The sequence below is a fragment of the Cupressus sempervirens genome, chromosome 7, assembly GCF_028749045.1.
Source record: "Cupressus sempervirens isolate cs-2001-9-10 chromosome 7, ASM2874904v1, whole genome shotgun sequence".
In the NCBI taxonomy this organism is placed as follows: domain Eukaryota; kingdom Viridiplantae; phylum Streptophyta; class Pinopsida; order Cupressales; family Cupressaceae; genus Cupressus; species Cupressus sempervirens.
Window position 1 is genome coordinate 45,113,179 of NC_143124.1, and position 8,038 is coordinate 45,121,216.

Here is an 8,038-nt window from a genome sequence, read left to right on the forward strand (position 1 = left end):
TACGAGACATGATATAAAGATATATAAGGTATTTAGGGGGAGCAATGGCTAGAGGGGAAGGGAGATGGAAGAAAGGTACAAGGGGGAGTAGGGAGAGATAGAGGTAATTATAGAAAGAGGATAATTTAGGCCCAAAATAGAGAGAGAGAGAGAGAGAGAGAGAGAGAGAGAGAGAGAGGGGGGGGGGGATGACATTAAGGCATGAGGTAGACATAGTGTGAACGATGAGAGATAAAGAAATGTGAGAAAGTTGTTGAGACTTTAAGGATAAAACTTATGCTAACACCAATGCAAATGAAAACTCTAATTTCAATCCAAAGTTTAATTTGAATTACTTGAATAAAGAATATACATTTCGTTCATACTAATTATTATATATGTGGTGATTTTTATTTTATTTTAATTTTCAAAGGGAATCTATTACATTAAGCATATTTTAAAGTGAAAATATAAAATATATAATGTATTATAAAATATAATATATTTAATAATTATTATTTAGTCCTGTAGATTAATAACAATAATGTCTTTCATTATTCCATCGCGAGTGCTACTAGCTTACATATATATATAATAAGCCGAGAGATATCTTTCTCGAAGCGCCTATTTTCATAATTTTCCTCTGTGCAATAGGCGCCTCGAGAAGGATATCTCTTGACTTATTTTATATATATATACAATATATATAAGCTAGTATAATATTACAATTGCAAATTTTAAAAAATTGAAAAATATGATAAAATCATAATATTTACTACACAAAATGCACTCACTTCCAAAGAATGCAAGTGGTCGATACCTTTCACTTTCCAATGTAACTGTGTATTTAAAAACAGAATTCAAATGTTCAACAGTTTTTAGAGACTATTAAAATTGCATTCAAAAGGCACGCCAATAAAGTTTTATTTGATTGGCCTTTATTTATAATCCATGGAAGAAACTTAAAGTCGAGTGATCCGTGTCATCTAAAAAGGGTGAGGCGAAGGTGGAGGTAATTCAATTCTCACCCACTGTAACGTGGACATCAAGTGAGTTATAATGCTGGTAGATATTCTGACAATCAAGATGGGAACAGCTATTTACCTATATTAAAGATACTACTGTAGACAAAATTGTCAACTATAGATAAAATTGTCAAGAACTTTTTGGTCTATTGGTAAAGTTGAAAGGTTCTTGAAGAGTCTATAAGAAAAATCAAATTTATGATCGATAAAAGACATATCTGCACTATAAAGCCTGTTCTTGGAAAATTATTGTTAAAAGGATATTTTATAGCTCAGAACAATGTCCGCCGGTGAGGTTGCAGCTGCTATGTGGAGAAGGTAGTGTTCTATCTTAGTTATTACTCACTATCGTAATGTATAAAGAAAACTCTCTCCTGATTTTACGCTCTTAATCAGCTTTCACTGCAAATTATGATTACATCATAAGCACATAAAAACATGTCTTTGCAACTCTAATAAACTTTTGTTTCTGTTGTTTTGGTTCCAAGAGGCAGAAAAAAAATACTTGTGTTATATGCAGGTTGCAGGGGAAGATCGCAATAATTACAGGAGGATCGGGAGGAATAGGTGAACCTACCGTTAGGCTTTTTGCCAGTCATGGAGCCCAAGTGATAATTGCAGACATTGCAGACGACGCCGGTATCAAATTGGCGAATTCTCTTTCTCCCTGGGCGACATATGTCCACTGTGACGTAAGCAAGGAAGAAGATGTGAGCGCAACCGTGGATTTGGCCATGGAAAAATACGGGAAGCTTGACATAATGTACAATAATGCAGGAACCATCGGAAAACAAGAAATGAGGGTGACAGAGGATGATATGGAGGATTACGAGCGAGTGATGAATATCAATGTGAAAGCGGCAATGTTACTTTTGTTAGCTTTGGACAGTTGTTTGTCCATTTGCTATTATTTAGCAAGTAATTGTTTTGCTAACTAATTGGTTAGATTAAAAACAAATATTTGTTAATTAATTGACCACTTTTAGAAACAACTAGAAACCGACTTGGTTAGGGTTGTTAAGTTATTTTAATCTCAACTGTTCGATTGTAAATCAATCTCGGCCGTTGGTTTACCAATAAGAGTAGTATAAAAGGAGGTCAGGGGGGCATTTGGAGAACAATGAAGTTTGGAGAAATGTTTGCAGTGTTAGCAAACAGTCTTGCAGTGTTAGCAAGGGCGCAGTGTTAGCGCGAGAATAGCAATGGGGAATATCAGCGGGGTAAATTAGGAGGTTGTCGAAGTTCTGCCAGTAAGAGGCAAAGAATTTTGTATCTCTTGATTTGTTGAAGTTTAATATAATTCCTCATCTGTAGAACTGGTTTTTCCTTAGGGGTTTTTTTAGGGACAATTTGTCCGAAAATATTGTGTTCATTGTGTTGCACATTACTTTCCGTATTTTATAAGTGAAGTTGCAGTTGTATTATTTTTTCATATTAGCCGAAAATTTGTTTTCAATAGTTTAATAATCGTTTATGATAGAAGATTAATAATCAGTAACTGCAATAGTTAGATTTTTCACATGGTATCAGAGCGTTGTTAAGGGTAGAAGAGTTTTGCCCTAGGAAAGAAATTTTGATCTCTTTAGATTTATTATTGCTTTAAACCTTTGAGATGGCTTCAGCTGGTTTGAGAGATCAGGATAGATTAGATGGTGCCTCAAATTTTGGTGTCTGGAAGGTGCAGAATTTCTTTATTGTTGGAAGAGAATGGTATCAAAGATTATGCTACTAGTGTTGTACATGTACCAACGGATGCAACACAGCTTGCAGCATATAGGAAGGACGATGCCAAAGCGAGGAGGATTATCCTTGATGGTGTCAAGGATCATATTGTTCCACGTATTGCAGAGCTAGATACAACGAAGAAGATGTGGGATGCCATTCTGAATCTATACCAGAATGCTACCACCAATAGGAAGTTGATTCTCAGAGAGAAGCTAAAGAATACTCGGATGAATCAGGGAGAAGACGTCACAAGTTACCTCACTAGGCTCAGACTCATCAAGGATGAGTTAGCAGCTGTTGGAGATAGCCCTAGTGATGACAAGCTAGTGAGAATAGCCCTAAATGAGTTTACTAAACAATGAGTGTCTTTTTTTAAGTTGTCAGTGGATGAGATACTTTACCGAGTTGGGATCAACTATGGACTGATTTCACTCAGGAGGAGTTTAGACTAAGTCTTGTCAATGGGGCTAACAAAAGTCAAAAAAAAGAGGTGGAACAAGAGAACATTGCCCTAGCGGGTAAAGGGAAAGCAAAGAAGGGATCTAGCAAAGGATCAAATTCACAAAGTGAGAAGAAAAAGAAGGACCTTTCTAAGGTCAAGTGCTTTGGATGTCACGAGTTTGGCCACTATGTCAGTGATTCCCCAAAGAGGAAGAAGGGTAAGAAGTAGGTGGTAGCTTCAGCAAGTGCAAAAGAACTCTCCAGTAGAATGGAAGATGAGTTTGCACTCATAGCTTATATGGTTAGCTCAACCTCACAGTGTGTTTGGTATATAGATAGTGGGGCATCATTTCATTTGACAGGAGTTAGAGAGTACTTCTCCAGTTACAAGGAGGAGGACACCAACATCCAAATTTCTATGGGAATTGTGTCCATACTCAACCCTGTTGGGAAAGGGATTGTTCAGTTTCAGAGGGACAATGGAAAGATAATTCCACTTCATCATGTGTTATATGTGCCAGGCTTAGGTATGAATTTGATTTCTGTATTTTTTCTTCAGGATAGGAGGTATAATGTACTCTTTAGAGGGACAAATGTGTTGATTAAGCACAAGGATTGGAAATCACCCATAACTATTGGAGTTAGGAGTGGTTGCCTTTATAGATTGCAGTTTGATACTCCTAAGGCACTTATGAGAAACAGTAATCCTAGAGATCTTGGAGAGCTATGACATAGGACGATGGGCCATATTCATCATGGAGCACTTAGATTGCTTCATGAGACCATGACAGGTGTTCCAGAGGTGAGCACAAAGCATGATGATGTATGTAAGAGATGTGTGTTGGGGAAGTTTGCGAAAGCATCTTTTCCAAGGAGTGACTCCAGATCTAAGGGTGTTCTTGATCTAGTACATTCAAATATTTGTGGACCAATGTCGACGAAATCTCTCAGAGGATATGAGTACTATGTTACTTTTATTGATGATTTCTCTAGAAAGACTTGGATATACTTCTTGAAGACTAAGGATGAGGTTTTCAGTCGATTCCAAGAGTTCAAGGCTCTTGTGGAGAACTTGATAGGAAAGAAGATAAAGGTTCTTCGGTCAGACAATGGAGGCGAGTACAAAGGAAATGTCTTCCAAGAGTTTTGTACCAGAGAAGGAATCAAGAGAGAATGGACTATTCCTTACAATCCATAGCAGAATGGAGTTGCTGAGAGGAAGAACTATTCTATATCGGAGGCAGCAAGAGCTATGCTACATGAATAGGACATGCCCCGCTACTTATGGGCAGAGGCGTGTAATATAGCAGTCTACATCCAGAATAGAGTTCCACACAAGGTGCTAGGGAAGATGACACCAGAGGAGGCTTTCATAGTGAAGAAGCTAGATGTTAGTCACTTTAAGATATTCGGGAGTTTGGCATATTGTCATATTCCTGGAGATACATGTACAAAGTTAGATTAGACGACAGAGATGGGGTACTTTGTTGGGTACAGTGAGACCTCAAAGGCATACAGGATTTTCATTCTAGGGACTAAAAGAATTATTGTCAGATGGGATGTCAAGTTCATGGAGGAGATCTAGAGATTTTCCAGCAGATCATTAGAGTGAGTAGCCAACAGAAGCTCCAAGACCAAGTGAAGAGAAACAAAGCTCAAGTATGGTTACCAATACGAGTGTAAACTCAGTATGTGAAGATTCACAGAGTATGGAGCAACAGGTACAATAGGAAATGCATCTAAAAGACTTAGAGGTTGACATTTCATCCTCTACAGTTGGCAGCGGGAACCAAGTAGTCCCAGATACAGAAAGGGATACTCAGGAGTTTGTGGGAGCTCCTAGGAAGAGTACTAGATAGTGAAGACAACCAGCCAAGTTCAATGACTATGTGGCATTAGTTAGTCAGTTGCTAGATAGTGAGCCTTCTAGCTATCAAGAAGCTGTAGAACATCAGGTATGGCGAGATGCTATGGTTGAGAAATATTCTTCAATAATGCAGAATGATGTGTGGGAGGTAGTACCTAGACCAATAGATAGGGCTATAGTTGGATCATGTTGGATCTATAAGATAAAGCACGATGTAGATGGTAGCATCGAGAAATACAAGGCGAGGTTCATGGAAAAGGGTTTCTCTCAAAAGGAGGGAATAGACTATGAGAAGACATTTGTCCTATTGCCAGGTATACTTCTATACGAGCTGTAATCTCACTTGCAACATAGATGGGATGGCAGATCCATCAAATGGATGTCAAAACAACATTCCTTAATGGTGAGTTGAAGGAGGAGGTATACATAGAACAACCAAAAGGCTTTGTAGCACACAACAAAGAGACCCACATGTGCAGATTGAAGAAAGCATTGTACGGACTCAAGCAAGCTCCTAGAGCGTGGTATGAGCGCATTGATACATACTTGCAAAAAATGGGCTTTTTGAAGAGTGAAGCAAATGCTAACCTCTACTACTTGATGGTTGGGGGTGAGATTCTCATTCTTGTTCTTTATGTGGATGACCTATTTCTTACAGGTTTACTAGGGCTCATAGTGGATTGCAAGAGGAACCTTGCAGAAGAGTTCGAGATGAAGGATTTAGGACTTATGCACTACTTTCTAGGCATGGAAGTGTGGCAGATAGATGGGGAGATTTTCATTGGTCAAGGAAAATATTGCATTGAAATCTTGAAGAAATTTGGGATTGAGGATTGCAAAGCCATGTCTACACCCATAATTACGAATTGGAGGAAGGTAGATACATCTAAGGAGAAGGATGTAGATCCCACTTTATATAGACAGTTGATTGGTTCGCTTATGTATTTGGTCAACACTAGGCCAGATATAGCATTTGCAGTTAACTTTCTTAGTCAATTCATGGTTGAACCAAAGATAATGAATTGGATAGCAGCTAAGCATGTGCTACATTACTTGCATGGTACAGTCAAGTATGGGATCAGATATGTTCGAGGTGAAGGTATCAGGTTGATAGGCTATACTGACGCAGATTGGGTAGGAAGTATAATGGACAAAAGGAGCACTTCAGGGTTTTGTTTTAGCTTGGGATCAGGAGTTGTATCTTGGTTCAGCAGGAAGCAGAAGTCTGTGGCTCTAAGTTCAGCAGAAGCAGAATACATAGCAGCTAGCATGGCGACATGTGAAGCTATATGGCTTTGGATGTTGTTAGTATCGTTGTTTGGTTAGAAGGTTGAGACTACTGTGATACATTGTGACAATCAGAGTTGCATCAAGTTGTTTAATAATCCAGTGTTTCATGATAGGTCTAAACATATAGATATCAGATATGACTTCATCAGAGATTGTGTACAAAGGGGAGTTGTTCAGCTACAGTACATACCTACAGAGAAGCAGGTAGCAGACATTCTGACTAAGGCACTAGGGAAGGCAAAATTTATCTTCTTCAGAGATAAGTTAGGTGTCTTGCAGAATAGCTTCCTCGCTAAGAGGGAGTGTTAGTTTTGTTAGCTTTGGACAGCTGTTTGTCCATTTTCTATTATTTAGTAAGTAATTGTTTTTCTAACTAATTGGTTAGATTATAAACAAATATTTGTTAATTAATTGAACACTTTTAGAAACAACTAGAAACCGACTTGGTTAGGGTTGTTAAGTTGTTTTAATCTCAAGCATCGATTGTAAATCAATCTCGACCGTTGGTTTACCAATAGGAGTAGTATAAAAGGAGGTCAGGGGGACATTTGGAGAACAATGAAGTTTGGAGAAACATTTGCAATGTTAGCAAATAGTGATGTAGTGTTAGCAAGGGCGCAGTGTTAGCACAGGAATAGCAGTGGGGAATATCAGCAGGATAAATTAGGAGGTTGTCGAAGTTCTGCAAGTAAGAGGCAAGGAATTTTGTATCTCTTGATTTGCTGAAGTTTAATATAATTCCTCATCTATAGAACTGGTTTTCCCTTAGGGGTTTTTCCAGGGACAATTTGTCCGAAAATATTGTGTTCATTGTGTTGCGCATTTCTTTCTGTATTTTATAAGTGAAGTTGCAGTTGTGTTATTTTTTGATATTAACTGAGAATTTGTTTTCAACAATTTAATAATCGTTTATGATAGGAGATTAATAATTAGTGACTGCAATAGTTAGATTTTTCACAGGCAATGCATGACATTAAGCACGCAGCCCACGTTATGATACCCAAGAGGAAGGGTGGTATTATCTCTACAACTAGCATTATAGGAATGGTAGGAGGACTTGCTCCTTACTCCTACACTGCCTCCAAACATGCAATTATTGGGCTAACTAAGAATGGCGTGGCAGAGTTGGGGAAGAGTGGCATATGAGTGAATTGTATTTCTCTAACCATAGTTCCCACAAATCTTCTATTGAAATACATGGGAGTTAGCCCTTTAGCAGAGATGAGGAAGAAGGTGGAGGCGATGGCTCAAGGCGTATCCCCCTTAGAGGGAGCGAGCCTTAAAGCAAAGGATGTTGCACAGGCTACTTTGTATTTGGCCAGTAAGGATTCCAAATATGTTAGTGGTCACAATATAGTGCTGGATGGGGGTGTGATAGTCATACGAGATGAAAGTGCAGTGTTCGAAAAAGAGTAATGGCTAATATCTTAGACAATTTGTAAGCTTGTAGTAGAGGTCCTACATGTGAAAAGAGAAAGAAATCACTTCTGACACAATATTGTAGGCAATTTCTCTATCAATTTCTCTGTGATGTTATTAGATATTTCAAGATGGCATATCATGTTGTTTGACCAATGTACAAATATTACTATATGTATTTCATTTGTAGATCTATCTAATTTGAAGTAGGGAGGTTCTCGAGTTGGAATTGGAAACTTTTTGCAAGTTGGTCCATTAAACAGTGATTTGAATCCTAGAAATACAACATGGT

General features: G+C 38.1%; 1 pseudogene; it reads left to right on the forward strand.

Annotated features, from left to right (window-relative positions):
* Positions 1 to 1,284: 1,284 nt before the first annotated feature.
* LOC149545380 (momilactone A synthase-like) lies at positions 1,285 to 7,652 on the forward strand (annotated as a pseudogene).
* The last annotated feature ends 386 nt before the right edge of the window (positions 7,653 to 8,038 follow it).